The sequence below is a fragment of the Hypanus sabinus genome, chromosome 3 (assembly GCF_030144855.1).
Source record: "Hypanus sabinus isolate sHypSab1 chromosome 3, sHypSab1.hap1, whole genome shotgun sequence".
In the NCBI taxonomy this organism is placed as follows: Eukaryota; Metazoa; Chordata; class Chondrichthyes; order Myliobatiformes; family Dasyatidae; genus Hypanus; species Hypanus sabinus.
The window spans coordinates 137,457,500-137,479,056 of NC_082708.1; positions in this window are offsets into that span (position 1 = coordinate 137,457,500).

Sequence of the window (21,557 nt, forward strand, 5' to 3'; positions counted from 1 at the left end):
ATCGCTAGTCACTGGCAATTTGAAAAGGCCCCCTCTATGCCCACCCACTGTCTGCTGCCTGTCAGTCATTCAGCTATCCATGCCATGGGATCCTATCTTGTTAAGCAAGATCTCTGGCACCTTATCAAATACCTTCTAAAAATCCAAGCAAATGACATCCATTATCTCTCCTTTGTTCACCCTGATTGTTGCTTCCTTGAATAAACCATTACAGAAACTATGCTGACTTTGACTTATTTTATTGTTAGTCCCCAAATACCCAAAACCTCATCCTTAATAATGGACTCCAACGTTTTCCCAATCACTGAGGTTAGGCTAATTGGCTCATGATTTCCTTTCTTTTGCCTTCCTCTCTTCTTAAAGAGCAGAGTGACATTTACAATCTTCCAGTCTTCCAGAAACATGCCAGGATCAAGTGATTCTTGAGAGATCATAACCAATGCATCTGCGGAGCTGAGTGATGATGGCGCTAAACGGCGACTCCTTTGCTTGCAGCTTCAGAAAAAGCTTTATTTTTATCTTTGATGTCTCCTTTCTTTTTTCCTTTCAAGTTTCTTTTGAAGACCCTGACCGGAACTTACACTCTGACTTCTGTTCTTTGCAGGGATGGGATACACTCGCAGGGCCTCATGATCGGCTGTTTTTCAATACTCCAAGGACTCAACCTAGAAGATTAGTGCATTCAGGGTGGCCGATTTTCATGGCTCTGGAAGCGGGCTGATTCAAGGCTGGTGCCGCTGCCGGCAACTGATATGTTGTGTGATAACAAGAGAGATCGGAAGCAGTGGACTTGCTGTTGACTCTGTGCCCCGAGGCACAGAGTGTGGAAAAAGTGACAAAGCAGACTTTTAACATCATAAATAAGTGAGTTGTTCTGTTATATCTCCTCTCTCACTGTGAAACAGGAACACCTCTTTTTCCCTTATTAGGGAGTAACAGAGCCTGGGTGAACAAGTAGTCTTTGGGGTACTGCAGGTCTTTGTCTTTATTGGTGCTTTGTTTCATGCTTGAGTGCTCAGTGGGGGGCACTGATGCTTTTTTGCTGGTGGGGAGGGGGTGAGCTGTCACTTTGCTGCTGCTTGTGCATGGGTGGGGGGAGTTGGGGGAGCTTTGGGGTTCTAACATTTAACTGTCATTCATTCTTTGGGGCAGTGCTTTCTGTTCATGGATGTTTAGAAGAAAAAAGAATGTCAGGATGTATATTATATACATTTCTCTGACATTAAATGTACCTATGCACCTATTGCTATCTCCTCAGCAACCTCTTTCAGAACTCCAGGATGTAGTCTGTCTCATCTAGGTGACTTATCCACTTTAAGAACTTTCAGTTTGACTAGCGCTTTTTCATTTGTAATAGCAATGGCATTCATTCCTGCTCTCTGACACTCATGGACCTCTGGCACAGCTAGTGTCTTTCACAGTAAAGAGTGACACAAAGTCCTTATTAAGTTCATCTGCCATTTTGTTGTCATCCATTACTACCTCACCAGCATCATTTTCCAGTGCTCCAATATCAACTCTCACCTCCCTTTTAATCTTAGCGTACCTGGAAAATTTGGTAGTAACCTGCTTTATATTATTGGCTAGTTTGCTCTTATCTTGTCCTTTCTTATGGCTTTTTTAGTTGCTGTTGTTCAATATCTCTTCAATTTTTCTTTTCAATATCCCTTGTAAATCAAGGTTTCCTATTTATTCTTTTATAAATGGTGATCTTTTGGGTTTCTTGCTTTCTGGCTGTCTGTAAGCAGACAAATCTCAAGTTTGTATAATTTATACATTTGTTGATAATAAATGTTCTTTGAAACTTTGAACTTATTATCTTTATGAATAAACTGTTCTTGGGCTTCCAGTTAGGAACAAGTACTGATTTTAACTGATGATTCAATGATAAACTCTGCTGTGTTCATTAGGGATGATGCTTGGGTACGTCTAGTCCAGTGTATTTATACCCCCATCATCCATCAATCCTGACTGGTCAGTCTTCACCCAATCAGTATTCTGCTGTCCCACCTTATTTTCAATCAAATTCCAGCTCTTACTTAAAGTAAGACCTCCGTCTTTATTAAATTTTTTCCCTCTAGTTTCATCTTTATCAGGGTGAAAGGTAAAGGTGTTATCTCTATTTTTTAATTCTGACCTTTTACTCTCTTGCTTGTCAGTAAATTGTCTACATCTGCCTAAAAATACATTCAAAGCTACCACTCCTTAAGAAAAGATTTTTCATAGAATCTTGTCACCAGGAGAGAGAAAAAGAAGCCTTATCCCATTATTCTAGATTCTCTCACAAAAGAAAATTCCACTTTATATCCAAGATCCTTAGAAAACTTATGTGATTCAATCAACCCCTTCTCACTTCTTTAATTCTTGTGAATGCAAGTTTGGCCTATCAGACATTGCCTCCAACTTACCAGGTATTAATCAAATAAATTTTCCTTGTCGAGCTATATACACCACCAAAATATTGTATACAAAACTGATTTCAATAAATATTATAAAATATTAGAGGAATTTCCAGTTGGTCATGAAAGCCCAACAAATTAATTAATCTCCTTCCAGGAAAAATGAGCAAAAATTACATAATATTTTATAACATTAAATATGACCTTTTGACCTATCATATCAGTTATTCATCCTTCCTCATGTACTAATCTAAATTGCTCTTAAAATGTTCACGCTATTCATCTTATTATCACAGTACTTGTCAAGTCTTTTGCTCTGCACCTATAAATGCTGAATCAGCTCCCCTTGCAGAATGTCATTTAGAAGAAGCATTGAAAGAAGCAATGGAATAATAATTTCCAAAGGGGATTTCGATGTGTTCATTCAGTGGCATTTCGAAGTTCCTCACTGTGTGGCCAAGTTTGACTGAAAAGTAGTCCAGGCAGGTACTAAGGGAATCAACAAGAATTTTTTTTTGTATTATCTAGCAGTATGTAATGTTCATGGAATGTGAAGTTTTTTTTGTCTTCAGTGTTAGATATTTTCATTCCCTTTGAAAGCATCTTTGCTTTACAGAATTTTTTACATGTGCCTAAGACTTTTGTACCATACTCTACAAAAATGTCAAATATTGTTTGACATGCAAAAAAGTATATTTACAGCAAGCATCAGCATATTCTATAAATGTCAGTGTACATTTGATGATTCTAAATGGAAAAAGAAACCATGGAAGTTATTAATTGTGTTGGTATTATACCTACCATATTATCAAGACTGTCACTAATAAATTAATTAAAACAAGTGTGTTAATGACTCTGTTAAAGCAGCAGCTGGGGGAATTTGATATAAGCATGTTAAGCACTCGAAAAATGACCATGTTTGCACTAAAATATAAACTGAAGTTTTCCCCTCATTATTCTGTGTTAGTGCATTAATATGTTTGAAAGTGGCTTTGAAGAATTTGATAAAACAGATTTTGATATGATTTTTGTAAAGCAATAAAAGAAAGTTGTTTTGGTGAGATGTAGTATGCATGAGTGAATAACTTGATGTTGTAAGCTCAGCAACAAATATCAGATCAACCTTGAACATTACATGCTTGGAACATAATATAGTCTTGTTTTTCTATATAGTATACAGCAGAAAGATTGTTGGATTATTTATTTTGCCATCAGCAAAATTCATAACTAACAGGGAAAGGCAACAAGTTTCTCCAGCAGAATCACGTGATTCAGATTATACCATGTTTAGTGTTACTTTTGCTCACTGGATTTTACAGAAGAGCAGTCGATAATTCGACTAGTTGAATGGATATCACCTGGTGACACTAATTTGATTATCTCACAAGAGGTATCAGCTTTAAAAATGTTAATTAATTACAGAAGTGATTAAACCAATTTTCTTTCTGGCAGTAATTGGTTGGAGTATAATCAGCCTTTTGAATTTTGACCAGCTGCCATAGAAAGCAGGTTTATCATTTCACTCTTCACTTGACTCACTTAAGATGCTACTGGAGGATAGACAGGGTCTTGTAGATGCTGAGAAGCTGTCTGGTCATTTACAGCAGCATCAGCATTTTCCTTTTTGCCTATCTTTACAGATGGTTCCAAAGACCTAGTTAGTAACAGGGTGGGATCAGGGATATGTATCCATTGGTTTAATGTTAAGGTGGGGAAAAGGTTGATAGGTGGGGTGTCTGCCTATATAGCAGAATTTATGGCCATTATCATTAGTCTGCAATGGATTGAACAAGTTAAGCCAAATAGAACCATAATCTGCTGAGACTTTGCCTTGATACTGCAGAGTTTGGAACAAAATGTTCAAGGAGACTTGATCAGTTGATGGAAGTGTATTATAAACTAAGTGTTCTGGCGAGTGTGGGAATAGCTGTACAGTTTTATTGGGTACCTACACATATGGATCTGTTGGGTAATGAAAAGACAGATGTTATATCAATGTAGGCACTTACTAAGTCTAAGGTAGATCTTATAATCGATATGAGAAAGAATGCAGCCAAATCTTCCATTAGGTTAGCTAGGATTGGGAAATGACAGAAATTGTGGGATGTGATGTGGTATTACAATTTACTTCCATCAGTCCAGGGAGGTGCCTTTTGTGGAAAAATTTGAGGGAAGATGTGTGGTTGGCAAGACTAATGATTTGACATATATATTTGCACTCCACTTTGGCACTTGTTGGTAAGCATGGGAATGGGTGGTGCGATTACTATAAGGTCCTAGAGAGAGTGGAAAATGTGATCATGGTATGCAACAATTATTTGTTGGAATGTGGGAAGCTGTTTAGGTAATTATTGGGTAAATCTGCTGGGTCTAGTTTGTAGGGTGTTCTGCCACCTGAGGCAGGGATGGATAAGTTGTGTAGGGGCCTGGTGAACTACTTAATTAAAAGAGGTTTGTGATGTAGGATTTGATCCCTATCAAGGATCCTTTCATATTCCTTTACAGTAGGGGTGAGCCTGTTCCATTCCTGATAGAAAGAGGAAGAGGAAAGAATTATCCATTATTCTTCACTAAGTATTGAACTCTGAAGCAGAAATGCAGATTGAGGAGCAACATCAGTTGTACAGTTCTGGACCTCTTTTAGGCCAACAACTTCACTTGCTCCTTTGTAAAAACAAAAAGAAAATTTTTGAGATCTGTTGGGTTTAGCTGCCTTTAAGCTTAATTCAAAAGTAACAGTCAAGTAACACACCTGGCTGGGCATACTAGAATTTCAACAAAAATATCCTAGTGTGTTTTAGCATGAAAAAACCCCTAGTAACATCAGCACTTAAGCAACATTTTCAAAGAATATGGTGTCTGGCTGATGTGATAATCTCATGACAGTTATTCTTATTGTGTGTAGAGCACCACTTAGTGCACAGAAAAATGAAATCTCTACATTTTCACTGAAAGGATTTTGAAGCATTTCAGGGTGATAGAGAGCTACATAAATCCAAGCATTACAAATTTTTAATTGTCATTTCAACAATTACAACATTTTTATTTATACAGACATTTTAAAGAATCACAGGAGCAAAATTTGACTTCAAGCAGAAAAGGAACTACAAGGACAGATGTTCTTTCAAAGTGGTGGGTTTTAAAGTATGCTATAAAGGAGGGGGAAAATGGAGAGGATACATGCACTCTAGTGTCTAAAACTTTGCCAGATGAAGCCATGGCAATGGCTATAACTAATAGAGCAATTAAATCATCAATCCTCAAGAAACCAGAATTGGAGCAGAACAGATATTTTAAAGGGTCTGGGGATGGAGAAGATTACAGAGATAAATGGCTGGACATTGGTTTGGTTGGTGCCTATTTTTCATGGAAAATTGTGAAAAAAAATGTTATAATCTTGTATAAATCCCTCTAGCAATTATTTTCAGGTGATATTGCACCCATAGGGAACATGACTAGACATTTGCTTGTGCTGTTCATAATGGTAGGTTTGACATTTCTCTTTTGCAATATGTGAGCCAAATGACGTCACTTTTTGCCCAGCTCTCACTTTCACTATAACCAGCAAAGAGTTTTAAGATCGAATCTACAAATACTAAAAGAGCATTCACAACTAGAAGCACTCTAAGCTGCTTCATAGTTTTTTTTCCTGCTGTTTAAAGGGACATTAAGGTGACATTAGAAGAGCTGGCTGAAATGTAGAGATGATTTTATCAACTTTGATTTCATTGAAGTGCTGATGGCATTTTGATATTTGTCAGCATTTCTGGGTCCCAATGAAAACAGGCTCACAGTTACCCACTTGTTAGCCCATAAACTGTCCCCTTAATAACTCAAACCTTTTCATCAATGGAATGAGTTTCCAGGGTATCAACATTCAAGGGATGAGTGATCATCGGAAGATTTTTTTTGATGATAAACCAGTGCACACATCTAAGGGAAATAGAATTTCCAAAAAATTTTCACATCCAGCCTTGAAGGATTGAGTGTTGGGCAAGACCTACTCTCTTTTTTTCTGGCTCCCAATACTAATTCATTATTCTATGGTAGTCACCAAGCGCTGTTACTTTGAACACCATGTCATCAAGAACTTTCAAGTACCAGCAGTGCAGAAAACATCATTTCGAAAAGGTTTTGGTATTTCAGTCATTCTTGGATGTGTTGTGGTATATGCCCACAAGATAGCAGTTCTGATTGCCCCATTATAAGAATGAGGTTGAAGGCGTTGCAGATAGTGCAATAGAGGTTCGCTAGGACATTGAATAGATCATAGAATATCACTCATAAGGAGAGGTTGGACAAACTAGTGTTGTTTTCTCTGGTGCTTTGAAGTCTGAAGAGAGACTGTGTTCTGGCTTTTTTTCTGGTCAAGATGGTGCCAGCAAACAATGATACCTTAGGCTATACCTTTCTCTTTGTCCACAACATATTTTCTTTCACTTCTTTTATATTTTCTTTTTATTTTAGGTGTGTTTCTGCTACTGTTATAGCGTATAATGTACATTTGAAGATTGATTGAGTGATCTTGGGTTTTCCTGCCTCTGAGAAGATTCCTGGAGGAGAGCACCCTCAAGGCCTAGAAGCTTAGAGCCCATAATTGACTCCTTTTCCTGATTAAAGCATCAAGGAAGATTAAAACATTGAGGTGAGTGAAGAAGGAGAGTGAGTGGTCAGTGCTGTTGACCAGCCTCAGCCTCTGCTGCCAGAGAAAGGCCTCTGTGTGTGCGGGTCTCTCGCTGGCTGCTCCCAAGGGAAGGTCTCTGCACTTGAATGGTTTCTCTCTTTCCCTCGATGCTGTCAGAGGATGGAACGGAAGTTCTTGATCTGTGATTTATGGATTGGACTGTAATTCACTTGGACTCTTTCAGTTTTATTTTTTTATATTCTGTGTTTTTGCCCATTCTTTCTTGTTGCTGCTTACATGATTTTATTCTTCTTTTGTGTGGGCAGAGGGGTTTGATGTTCTTCTTGCCATTTGCATGATTTGTTTTTGCATGTGGGGAGGAGTTGAACAGCTTCTATGTTTTTTTTTTATGTTTCATGGAAAAGACAAATCTCAGAGTTATATACTATATACATTGTTAATAAATGTGCCTTGAAACTTGAAAGGCATTGATAAAGTAGATAGACAGTCTTTTTGACAGGGTAGAAAGGGTAAATCCTAGAAGTTATAGTTTTAAGTTGATAAGAGGAAAGTTGAAAGGAGATATATGCAAGGTATTTATTTTTAATTTCAGGAGTAGTAGGTATCTGGAATACATTGCCAGGAGAGGTGGTAGAAGCAGATATGATACAAATGCTCAAGAGGCTTTTAGACAGACATATGGACAGGCAAAGAATGGAGGGATATAGACCATGTGCAGGCGGATGAGATTGTCAGCATGTTCGAATGTGGCCCAAGTGCAGAGAAAGAGACACTGAAGCGTGACAACAGTTCACAGACTTTAATACAAACTTTGCAGAATTTTATGGGAAAGGCAAACAATAAATACTAGGCCAACAGGCCTGTTTACTAAGGTTTTCAAACTGAAAGTAAAGTGCCAACACCACATCTGAAAGAATATATAAATACTAAACAAATACTGTACCTCTTGTTTCCAGTTTCAGTCCAAATGGTAGTCCTCTTTCTCAGACAAGGACGATAATTAGCAGAGAGTATAAATTTGCTGTGCTTTGCTTAAATTTCAACAAGACTACAATGAAAAGCAGGGAGATAAATATTGCTATAATGAAACTGTAACTAGCTGGAATACGCATATTTGCATGCACAATTGCCAAAGCTGCAGTGCAGCCTTCCTGCAGGGGCATGCAGAGTCTGTAGCAGTCCATGGTTATGACAGAGGTAAGTTAAATTTGCATCATGTTGGAGCTCTGTTTTGCATTCCAAGTGGTTTTCTGACTGTCCAAACAGACAATCAAAAAATGCTACAGCAAACCCAGAGCCACTGGATGCAGGCTGCAGAACATCAGGACCAAGTGGATCAGAAGAAAAACTCCTGGAGACTATCTAGCAGAAAACCTCCAGCTTCATCTCCTGGCCAAGAGAAAGAGGAGCTCATTTACTCTCTAAGCAATATGAAACTTCCTAATGGAATGTTAATTCCCATAAGAAGCTTAAAGATTTAAAATCCTCAATACAGACAGCACTCCCATCATTCAGACCAATATAGTTTTCCAGTGGTCAACTGAGAGACATGGATGATATACTGTATAAAAGGCACTTACATTCTCTTTTGCAGAAACATCTGTGCTGATGTGAAAGAATGAACCGTGATCCATGTCCTTTGACTCACCACCTCCATTGTAATCAGTTGGCAGCTCACTAACCTAGCATGCTTTCCATCTGTGCCGGGTTGAGCGCCGAGCTAGCCACCCAACTTTGTAAAAAACAAGGGTTGAGTCAGGAATGTTCATACTGTGGCCCAGTTAATCCGAAAGGAGTCCAATCCTGACACTATGTGCCAGACAAGCTATGTGACAAGCTATCAAACGATGAGCCCACTAAGATAAATCACATTTGTTTCTGCATTTCTCAAGTGAATGGGATTCTCAAGACCAGAACCATCCATTGCTATGGTAGTTTCCATCCCTACCTAAGCCCACAACATACAAAGGACCTCCCTTCTGGCAATGATCTCCTTGATAATATTGTTAAAGTCTGTTTCACTAAATCTAAGCCATGCCCTCCATCCTTGATGCAATCTCTTTCCCCTCAGTGCAGTACAGTGAATGTTACTGGTACATAGTTCCCATGAGAATGTGATGTTAAGAACCTGTATCCTACTCTTATTGGTATGAAGTAAACTACAGGTACACTGGCTCTGTATTTGTGCCTACGACATTTACACGGTACTGTACCTGCACTAAATTGGGTAAGGTCCTTTCAGGAATTGTACTGTATTCCTGCAGAGCTGCATCTTATGTTGACCAAGTGTTATTTCAGGCATCTTTTTGGCAAGTTTAATTACTTTTTTTGCTCAGAAACACAATGAGTATTAGTGCTCTAATGCCAGTCTAGATCACCAATAAAAAAAATGAAAAACAATTTCTAAGCTAGGAAAGGAAAGACATGAGGAATTTGTAAACAAGGTTGATGCTTCATTCTAGAAAAAGGCTTGGAGGCAATTACAAAAATCTGAATTATTTTGCATTCATTTACTCTTAGTCATTGAGATTCCTGTCAAGTTAAAACAAAGGACAAAATAAAGACAGAAGTGTTGCTGTAGTCCCATAGTGTTCAGTTTTCTTATTTTCATCCACAGTATGTGCAATTACTGGCTAGATCAACATTTGTTGCCACCCCAATGGTCATTACCTGCGTAGTTCCCCAAGCCATTTCAGACAAGTTACTGTGTGGTTGAAATTTGGGTACAAATAATAGATTTAATTCCCAGAATGACACCAGTGAACCAGATGCTTTCTTTATCCAGCAGCTTTCTGCTCTGTTATAGATTCTCACTTTTTATTCAACAATTAATTAATTGCAATAATTTAGATCTCTCAGTTGCCATGGCAAGATTCAAATTCATATCTCCCCAAGCCTCGAACAGAGGTTGAGGAATTTAACTATTCTGTGCCTGTGCTAAACTATATTATACTATTCCTCAAACCAGCCTTTATAATTGTAGCATAATTTACATTCAGCATTTCTCCAGTGGTCAGTAATCCAAATTGCAATGTCGAAGCATAATTCTATTTTTTTTTACTATACTAATTTATTGAAACCATGAATGAAAGGGTGGTGACTTTGTGTGTTAGCTGTAATGAGGAGCATATTAAATTTTACTCACACTGGTAAAATTCCTTTGCATGATGGTTTGATAATGATAATATAGAGATGATGGTGTTAATATTTATTGGTCTCCTTATGCACCAATTATAGAAGAACAGATAATTTGTTCATGCTTTTCTACCGGTTGAGGTTTCTAAGTCCAACACAAGAATCAGCTGGAGGGCAGATGAAGATTCTACTGTTTTGGGGTAGTTTCAGAGAGTGTTTCAATGGTTATAGCTTATGGAATCACGTCGGTACAATGAGAAATTTTGCATTGTCAGATATATTGCAACAAGATAATGGGAAATAATAAACTCTGCCAGCTTGCAAAAGAAGAGCAACATTTAATCAATAATATCAGTAATGATTACACAGTCTGTTGCAGTGTAGAAACAAATGTGGTTGGGTATAAACTGCATTTCTGTAAATGCCATCTTTCGAATGCAGTGTTAACATGACACCTGGCCTTCTCCATCTCAGATCAATGGACAAAGACATGTAAAGAGGGCACATATATACTGCACTGTCCAATATTTTCCTCAGGATTAATAAAAAAATTTCTGAACACTTGGCTGACTTTGCACTAGTAAACATCATTCAAATATTCATTGACTGTAAAGAAGTTTGGGAGGTCTCAATAGGAATGGCAAAGCATGCTACACGCTTTGTCAGATTTGTTTGATATCTTCAGTGCTTTTGCAGTAAAGTGAACAACTGTGTGATATGGCCTGGGAAGCTATTGACAAACATGATAAAATCTGCAGATGCTGGAAATCCAAAGCAACACACACAAAATGCTGTAGGAACACAACTGGCTAGGTAGCATTGATTCTTCTTCTCCCCTTCCTGTCCAGTCATGAAGAAGGGTCTTAGCCCAAAACGTTGTCTGTCTACTCTTTCACATAGATACTGCCTGGTCTGCTGAATTCCTCCAACGTTTTGTGTGGGAAGCTATAGAGTTTAATGTCAAAGACAGGCAACAAATGTTGACCTAGACACATTTTGTCAATGAAAAAATAGAAAATGACAACATTTGGGCATGACACCAATGCTTTTGCAGAATAGAACTAAATCAGCAATCTGTGCCCAGGAACTGCAACAAATCTCAGCTATAATTTTAAGAAGATAGAACATGTTCAGGAACAACCAAAGTAGATTTGATAACTTGTGAACCATTAGGTCTGCAAACAGTTCAATTTGTTAGTTTGCCGAGGACAAGAAGCTTTTCCTCTGACAACTCGAAGATGTGTGATTTCTGAGGTTAATTAGCCAATTATTTCCCCTTCTGCATACATCTTGATGGAATTTAGTGGAACTTGTTGAGAACGTGAGGAGAATAAAATAGATTTGCATTGAATATGTGTTTGAAAAATACAGTGCTTGATGGTCAGTGCAATCTTGGTGGACAATAGGTCCTGTTTTCATGTTGTATCTTGCTATGACTCCAGGACTCTTTGACATTAGTAAAATAAAATTGAAGAGCAGAAGGTCCTGCAATTGAACAAAACCTTGCATATCTCTTTCAGAATATCTCAAAGTGCTTGCTAAAGGTATTATGTGTTCTTCACTGGTCATTGCATATTCCAATCAGTTCCTATGATACACAGAATTACAGGAGAACATCTGGTGGATAATCAGAATCAAATTTATTGTCACTGACATGAGTCATGACATTTGTTGATTTGTGGGAGCAGTACAACGAAGCCATAGCAATTTACTGTAAGTTATAATAAAAAATAATTAGAGCAAAACAGAAATAGCAAAGTAGTCCATGTCTCCTTCAGGAATCTGATGGTGGAGGACAAGAAACTGTTCCTAAAAAACTAAATGTAGGCCTTCAGACTCCTGCACCTCCTCTCTAATAGCAGTAATGAGAAGAAGGCATATCCCAGAGGGTCCTTTAATGCTGGGTGTTGCCTTCATAAGGTACAGATTTTGAAGATGTCCTCAGGGGTGTGGAAGCTTGTGTCCGTGATGGAGCTGGCTGAGTCTACAACAATCTGAAGTCTGTTATGATCCTGTGTATCACTGCTTCCATACCAGATGGAGATGCAAAAGCTCAAAATGTACTCCACCATACATCTAGTGAAATTTGCTAGGTTTTTGGTGACATGCCAAATTTCCTCAAAGTTCTATTGAAGTATAGCCATTGGTGTGGCTTCATCGTAATTCGATTAATACAATGGGTCCAGGATAGATGTTCTGAGATATCGATGCCCAGGGATTTAAAACTGTTTACCTTTTCTGCCACTGACCTCTCAATGAGGATTATGTGTTCTTCGGACTTCCCCTTCCTGAAATCTATAATTAATTCTTTAATCTTGCTGACATTGTTCAAGGTAGTTAATGTGCCGCCTCTTAACCAGCCAACCTAACTCACCCCTGTACACTTCTGTGTTGTAATTTGATATTCTCCCAAATACAGTGATGTCATTGGTAAATTTATAGTGGTGTTTGAGCCACACAGTCTTGAGTGTAGAGGGAGTGGAGCAGTCACCAAACACACATCACTGAGTTGTGCCTGTGTTGATAGTCAGCGAAGAGGGAAATGTTATCACTGATCTGGAAGAACTGTAGCCTCCCCATGAGGAAAACCTCTCATTTTCTGTTATAATAGCACACAGGATAAATTGTCCAGCTTGACAGTATGTCGTACAATCTTCATTTACGTTTCATCTGACTTATTTGAAGTATCATCTATCATTACATATTCACATTCTGGGAAAAGTAGTATGCAGCACCTACGACAAACATTGACATGTCCAACTTCATCTTTTTCTCATCTGTTTGAAGTTAGATATAAATAATAACCTCTTGTAGCTGCAATGACCTTGAATATAAAGTTTTCTTACAAATCAATTTTTTTAAAACCTAATTCATTTTGAAATGTAGTAAACTTTGTAATTCATTTGATAAACAAATGGAAAAATGACTAAACAATACTTTATTTATTTTTGAGAGATAAATCATCACTCATGGATCACCTGGACAATGCAAATACCTGCAGTATGTCAGGATGCTGTTCATTGACTACAGCTCAGCATTTAACAAAATCATTCCTGCAGCGCTAATCAAAAAGCTACAGAACCTGGACCTCTGTACCTCCCTCTGCAATTGGATCCTTGGCTTCCTAACTGGAAGACCTCAATCTGTGCAGATTGGTAATCTCATCCCCACCTCGCTGACAATCAACATAGGTGAACCTCAGGGATGTGTGCTTAACCTATTGCTCTGCTCTCTCTATACTCATGACTGTGTGTCTAGGCACTGCTCAAATGTCATTTGTAAATTTGCTGATAATACAACCATTGTTTGCAGAATCTCACATGGTGACAAGGAGCAAGATATACCAGCAAGATGTGTGGCGTCACAGCACCAACCTTGCACTCAATGTCAAGAAGAGCAAAGAACTGATTGCGAACTTCAGAAAGCGTAGAGGAATGAACCCAAACCTATCTTCATGGAGAGATCAGAAGTGGAGAAAGTAAGCAATTTCAAGTTCCTGAGTATCAATACCTCTGAGGATGTAACCGAATCCCAACATATCGATGCAGTTACAAAGAAGATATGACAGCGGCTATATTTTATCAGGAGTTTGAGGAGATTTGGTATTTCAACTGAAACACTCAAACACTTCTACAGATGTACCATGGAGAGCAGTATGTCTGGCTGCATCACCATGTGATATTGGAGGGCTATTGCACAGGATCAAAGTAAACTGCAGAGAGCAATAAATTACTCAGCTGTAACAATATCTATGAGGAGTAGTGCCTCAGAAAGGTGGCATCCATCACCCAGGCCATGCCCTATCCTCATTGTTACCATTAGGAAGGAGGCACAGAAAACTAAAAGCATGCACTCAGTGATTCAGGAACAGCTTTTTCCCTTCTACCATCCAATTTCAAAATCAACATTAAACCCATGAACACTATCTCACTACTTTTAATATTTCAGTTTTTGCACTACTTTTTAAAATTTAACTATTTAATATACATATATACTTACTGTAACTCTTTTTAAAATATTTATCATGTATTGCACTGCACGGTTACCACATAATTAACAAATTTCATGATAAATGCCAATTATATTAAACCTGATTCTGACCCTGATAAATATTGTTTAGGATATTAGACAAAACACCTTAATCTTTCAATGTGGTGTCATGGGATATTTCATGCTCATCTTGTAAATTTGATAGGATTTACAGGAGCAAATTTGTAGAGAGAGATAGCAGACAGTTGCAAGAAAAGTAATATCATGATAGTATATCATTTTAACTTTCTGCATATTGACTGGGGCTCCCATACTGTAAAAGGGTTGGATGGGATAAAGTGTTCAGGAAAATTTCCTTAATCAATATGTAGGGTGGGTGTGTTATTGGATTCTCCTCTTAGGGAATAAGACTCAAGGAAGTCTTAAGGAATAAGTCATTGGCCGACATCAGCAACAAACTGATGGCCCTCGTAAAAGAAGTGTGTATCTGGGAAACTTTTGGATCCAGTAGTCACAATTCTTTCAGTTTCAAGATAATTATGAAGAAAGATAGGACAGGTTCTCAATCTCAAAAAAAAGGAATCATTCTCAAGTTGTAATTCTAAATTGGAGAAAGGCTAATTTTGTTGGTATCAGAAGAGATAAGCCATGTACGGATTATGATAGGTTGTTTTCCAGCAAAGGGATGCTTGGTAAGTGGAGGCCCTCAAAAGTGAAATATTGAAGGTATAGAATCTGTATGTTCCTGTCAGAATAAAACACAAGACAAACAGGATGATGGAATCTTGTACTTCAAAGGATTTTGAGGCCCTGTTTATGAAGAAGGGCCTCAAAGAGAACATAAGTGAGAAATCAGGAGGGATAAAAGACTTGAGGTAAAAGACATCTGGCAGACAAGATGAAAGAAAATCTTAATTACCTCCATAGATCTATTAAGAGCAAAAGGAACATAAGTGACAAAATTGGTCTTCTTGAAGATAAGTGTTGTCATCTTGGCATGGAACCCAAAGAGATGGGGGAGATCATAAATGGATTTTTTTTTTTGTATCTGTATTTACTTGAGAGAGAGGTACAGAGTTTATAGAACTGAGGCAGCATAGTAGTGAGGTATGGACCCAATCCAGATTACAGAAGAGGAGGTGCTTTCTGACTTGAGGAAAGTTAGTGTGGGTATGTGCCATGTGCAGTGTGTTAACATTTGTATTGTGCTTTCCACCTTGACTCCATAGGAATACTGTTTCATTTGGCTCTATTCATGTGTATGGTCGACAATAAACTTGAACTAGAAACTTGATAAGTTCACAGGGCCTGAAAAGGTATTCTGTTTTACCTTGTGGGATTTATGTATATATTTTTGCATAGCTTTACAAAACAGTTGTGTCTTTGCATCTTTGCTACTGCCAACTTTACATCTGCAGACTTACTGTTTCAGACATTAACATAAAACTCATGCCCTCCATACTGCTACATATCAAGAATACAAAGAGTTTTGCAGTTTTTGCATACTTGCTCTGTGACTTACATGATAGAATTCAAGTTCCAAAGCTTAATGTAAAGAGACAGTGAAATGGCAATCAATGGGCCAAATCATGCTTGAGCTATCACTGCACTCAGTACTAAACTTGTTTACATGAGTGACTCCAATTATTTTGGCTTTCCAGACTCAGAGTCAGCAGCATGGTAAGCTGAGGTCTCGGTGGTGGTTTAGGCTCTGGCAGTGCTCCAGTGAGACCCTGCCTTTGAATACACAACTTATTTTGATCAACAGGGTGTAGATCCTCTCCTGTTGTAAAAAAAATACTCTGAGGCTTTGCACAATGTTGTTCAGCAACACCCATTAAATTTGTTTCCAGTAACTTTTTAAAATTTCAAGATAATTACTTAAAATGTATATATATATTGATTGCTTATAAATAAATACAGTAGAAAACTGTAAAACTTAAATAACCAAACACCCCCTAGTTCTCCAAATCTCCAGATTTGAAATCATAGTGAAGTAATTGGGTCCCCCATTCTATTCCATGTCTGACTGTCATGAGGTCAAAGAGGTGGATTTTCCGGTGCATGGCCAGACTAAAAATGAATTCCAATGACAGGAGAGGAGTAACAGATGTTTTGACTTCAATCGTGCAGCTTGCTGTGGACTTCAGTGGAGTATTATGTTGGTATATGTTTACATGTGAGAGGCCAAATGCTGATGGTTCCTTTCAGTAACACAGGCCACAGTCAGTTTGATTCAGCCAATTATGTCCTTGCGACACCATGATGCCTATGTGGACTCATATAATTGTGCAACAAATAATTTCAAGTCTCTTGGAACCTCAAAAATTGTCCATTGGTATTAAAGGAAAGTATTTTGCCGGAGTTATAATAGAACAAAAGACAACCTACCTGATTGGTAAAAGTTAATGCTTGTATTTTATTGGCATTACACAATGCAAATGTTATCCATTGTCTTTGGGGACATTTGATCACAACCTCATCATTCACAAGAAAGTTTTGTGCCCTCGACACAGTCAGTCATGAAATTCCAGAATGGTAGTGATGTGGATTCACAGTCTGTTTCATTATTTACATGTGTAATGGCATGCTTCATTTTTGAACATAGGATCGAGTGTATCACAATCTCATTTCTGCATCTGGAAGAAAGAGCAACCTTTGATGATTTCTCTAAGTGCATTAGGAAAGCCCCAACTCTCACTGTTCCAGACACACCCAGAAGATACTATGATGGTTGGAATGAAGCAAGAGCAAGGGTGAGAACATTAGTGGAAGTTAACAGTGCACCTCCAGACAGAAGCAGTAAATAAGGTTGCATTGCAAATCAGAAGATTAGAAGTTCATGCAATGAGTAAAAAAACAATCAAAATTACTTTATTTTTGTTTATGGACTTGCAAATCAGAGTACAATTAATAATGTGGAGGGTGATTCATCCAATGCACGTTTGTTTCTTTTTAGATCAAAATATTGATCTATCTACTTGAACACAGGAAATTGTAAATCTAATGTTGTGCAATAAGAAAAATATTGATTAAACTTCTAATTAAGGTGCTTCTCAATAGAATTTTATTTGAGACAGAAAGTGATCTAGTTCAAGTAAAACATAGAATCATGATATTAAACAAACTAATCTGCAAAAAAAAAATGAGGCATTTGTTGGTTCTGCTACATTGGAAAGTTGTATTAATAGTTGACATATAATGTGAAATTAACAATGGCCACTGTCAACAGAATTGTTAAATAACTTTAATAAATATATCTTTATGACAAAACCTATCAAGAGAATTAACAAAATATAATAAGCTAAAAATCATACTTGATGTAAGAAAAAAGCTTGTAGTTTTGCCACAAAAAGTAGTAAAATTGGGAATATTTTATAATTCAGCAAGGTAGGACTAGGGCATTGATGGGAAAAGTAAAGTTGAATGCAAGAGTAACCTAAATCAAAACCGAAAAAGAAACAGATATATAGGTTAGTGAAAAAGAAAACATTAACAAAATTTAATGCGAGTGCTTTTACACATAAAGAAGCTTTTGGAGAGTGAATAGCTAGTAAAGAAATTAAAGCAATAATTTATGTCTATCTTCGTAGAATAAGTCACAAACAATTGCTGGAAGTAGGGATAAATAATAGGCTGGGAGAGAACATAGAAAGCAGAGTAGGACTATTTGATAGGCTTGAATTGCAATAAATGTCTAGAACTTGATGACATGGATCTCTAGGATTTAAAAAGAGATGGTAGTAGAAATAATGGATGCACTGTTTGTTACTTCTAAGAATTCCCTATATTTAGAATGGTTCACACAGTTTGGAAGGCTGCAGATGTGACCACAATATAAAAGAAAGTGGATAGAAAGAAAATAGAGAAACACAGAACTGTGGTTTGTTAATTTAAAATCAGAAATAAGTTTTAACAATGCTGGAATCTGTTATTACAAAAGTTAAAATAGTTGATTTATAAAAAATAATGTTAGGAATGGGCAAGATGAATGTGAGCTTCCGAGGGGAAATAATATTGGACATGTCTGTTCTTTGAGTTTTAACAAGCAGAGTAGATGATGAACTTAATGATAAACCATGTAGAAAGCCTCCAATCAGATATTACATGTAGGATTATTATTTAACAAAATTGCAAGGTGAATTTATTGGAATGGAATGGTAACAAAAAACTGGGAATAAACTGGTTATTTTTAGGTTGGGAAATAGGAATTAGTGAGGGATGATAGAGAGCGGTGCGACATCATTAGTTTTTCATGATCTATATCATTGATTTGGATGAAGGTAGCAAGATTAATAAAAAATATTGTTGATCCAAATTTGAGTGGCAATATGAGTTGTGCAGGGGATGTAGAGATGTGTCAGAGATTGATAGGTTTTTGGCTATTAAGAGCTTCAAGGGATACGGAGTAGTGCTGGAAAGCAGCACTAAGGTAAAATGTCAGCCTTATTGAATGACAGAGTAGTCACAAGAGGCCAAATGGCCTATTTCTGCTTCCATTTCTTATTGTCCTCCTGTTTCACTAGGATATATAGACCAGCTAAATGAATGGGTCATTACATGAGTGAAGACCTCCATTTTTGTAGAAAAAAGATATGAAGTATTTCTTATAAATGCTGAAAGATAGAATGATGTTAGGACTCAGAGAGTTCCTGTACATGAATTAGTGAAAGTTAGAACTTCATTAGTAACTTAAGCATTAGGAGCTTGCTCTTTAGTACAACAGCATTTAAGTACATGAACAAGGCTGTATTGCCATGGTTACAGGTCCATGTCACAAACCAAAACATTAACTCTGATTTTTTTTTCATCTCGATGCCTGACCAGATGAGAAGTCTCAGCATATTTTGGTTTTTAATTCAGATTTAAAGCATTAGCAGTTTTCTTGATCTTTCAATTCTTGCCACAATAGATGCGGGATGCAGGGGTGATACTTTAGCATGGCATCTATTGTTGATGTTGTTTATATCTCAATACAGACTGAACTTGTAGGAAATCCATGTGCTCATAATGTGGACAGTTTGGAACCTGCAGGTGCTGGCATCTCCATATGGCTGCTTCCCTGCCCCTCAAGTTGGTAGATTTACTTGATTTGGAAGATTTTCAACTGAAAATTAGACTATTCAAAGAATTACAGTAGATGTGCAAGCACTGCCAAAATATTCTGCATGCCAATATGAAATTTAATTGGTCATCCATTAATGAATCAATATGTCTAATGACTGTAGTGGTAATGTGGAAAGGTGAATAGCAGAGGCTTATGTTCTGCAGATTATTGGCTGGTCAATTTTTCATGTCAGAACTCAGCCAAAACCAACTGTGAATAATTAGTCACTAAAACTTTTAATTGCAGATCATGTTGCCAGTTCAGTCTGGCACAGACGCCAAAGCAGCACTAGAACATTTCTATGCTATGCCAAGTTGGCAAATCTGGATTTTGATCCCCTTCGATCCTTTAACTTCCTTTCTGGCCCTATTTGCTAGTGATATGAAATTAATAATAAATTTAATTGTAGAATTCATGGCTTATCTATTAACAAAACTCTCCTTCTCCACCCCACCCATTCTTTTCAGTAGAACATTTAGCAGCTTTCACAAAAGTTGTAGAAGCATCTTTGGACAGGAATACAACATGTGGGAAAAAATAGCTTTTTTCACGATTTGGCTAATAGTTGGCATTTTCCAAATCATTCATTGCCACCCATATTTTCACTTCAGTACTATTACTAATGGGTGTATGTTATTAATTACCCATAAATAAGTGTTGTTGTTCATTGGTCTGTGCAAAGTATCTGAAATTTTAATGATGCATCCTTAAAGCAAAATGCATGGCTGTTACAATTCCCTACATTGTGAATTGTCTAGTGTGGACAATAAATATGACAAGATTCTAAATACATTTTTGGTAGGAGTTTAATTTTGCTACTATAAGCAATAAAAAGAGTCCTGTTTATAACATTCCAAGAAAATTGGCAATTTTTGATGTGTTTTTATCTGGAATAAACATAATTTTAGATTTATTTTGTGAATTTGTTCTTCGAGCTTAAGGTTTTTGGAGCACATTGCAATTTCCTGTCCATTGTTTGTGGTCAAATACTTCACACCTCATCTGGCAAATGAGAATTATTTTCATCATGTATATCTGTGTATATTTTTAAATAATGTTTTAAGTTTGATCATTTAAAATAGATGTAGAAGAGACACTAAGGATAATGGGCAAATTAAAATTCCAAGGTGGAATTGAAAGTTATTCAATAATTAGGGGCATTATGATTAAAGGAACAGTGGACAGGATTGAGGTGCAGGTCTGCTAACAGCTAACTAAATGATAGAACAGATTAAGGTATATTTAATGACATAAATATATTTCATTTATTGGTAAACTTTCTGAAGAAATGTTATATTTAATTTGTAGAGTGCATTTACCTCCTTAAGACTATCCCAATGAACCTCAGAGTAATGTGATGAAACAAAAAAGTATTCAAAGCTATATTGGTAGATATTAGGGCAGATGAACAAAGCTTAGGTCAAGGAGATGTGCTTTAAAATATATTTTTAAGACTCATTGCTGAGTGAAAGGAATATAGGAAACAGACTCCAATGACTGAAGATCGCAAACAAGCTTTTAATTTCAGCAAAAATCCAGTAAGTACAAATTGTCCTCAACACTAAGCTCTAGTTCAGGTTTAGTGTCATCCAACTATATGCATATATATCTCCAAAGAAAAAAATGTTCCTCCAGACCAAGGTGCACAATATATTACATATAGCTCACATTCAATGCATAAAGTAATATTATTACAAATGCATTATCAAATAATAAAATATATTCCAGAGAAATAAATTCTGCATAATAATAAATTTCAAAATAAAAGGTTGCCTCAGTCTAAGTACACCATTACATAGCCTCGTAGAAATGTTATTTAAAGCATTTTATTTTTGTTAGTTGAATAAATTGAATAAATACTGGAATGATCCCAAAAATGCAAATCTTATAGCATGAGGCAATTTCAGAACAGCTATAGGTACAGGAAGTTTCTGTTGAGAAGGTCTTCGTTTTTGAACTTAAACAACAGATATTGCATTGCATCAAAACTGAATGTTTCATGGGTAGCATGGATAAAAAATTACTTTGTACATGAGAATTAAATGAGATGAAGACCTTCTTTTGAACTGGAAAGTTACTCTGAAGTGTGAATGGTGTTCGTGATTTTATTAATATATAATTCATTATTAGATTTGGGCATGCGGATTTAGGTATGAGCTTGGTGGTATGAGCTTTTCGGTTATTGTATCTTCTGCCCAATGGAAGAGGAGGGAAAGTGAGAATATATAAGACATAAAGAACACTTTTGACCACATTGAGATTATGCCGAGTTCTGGCTGCC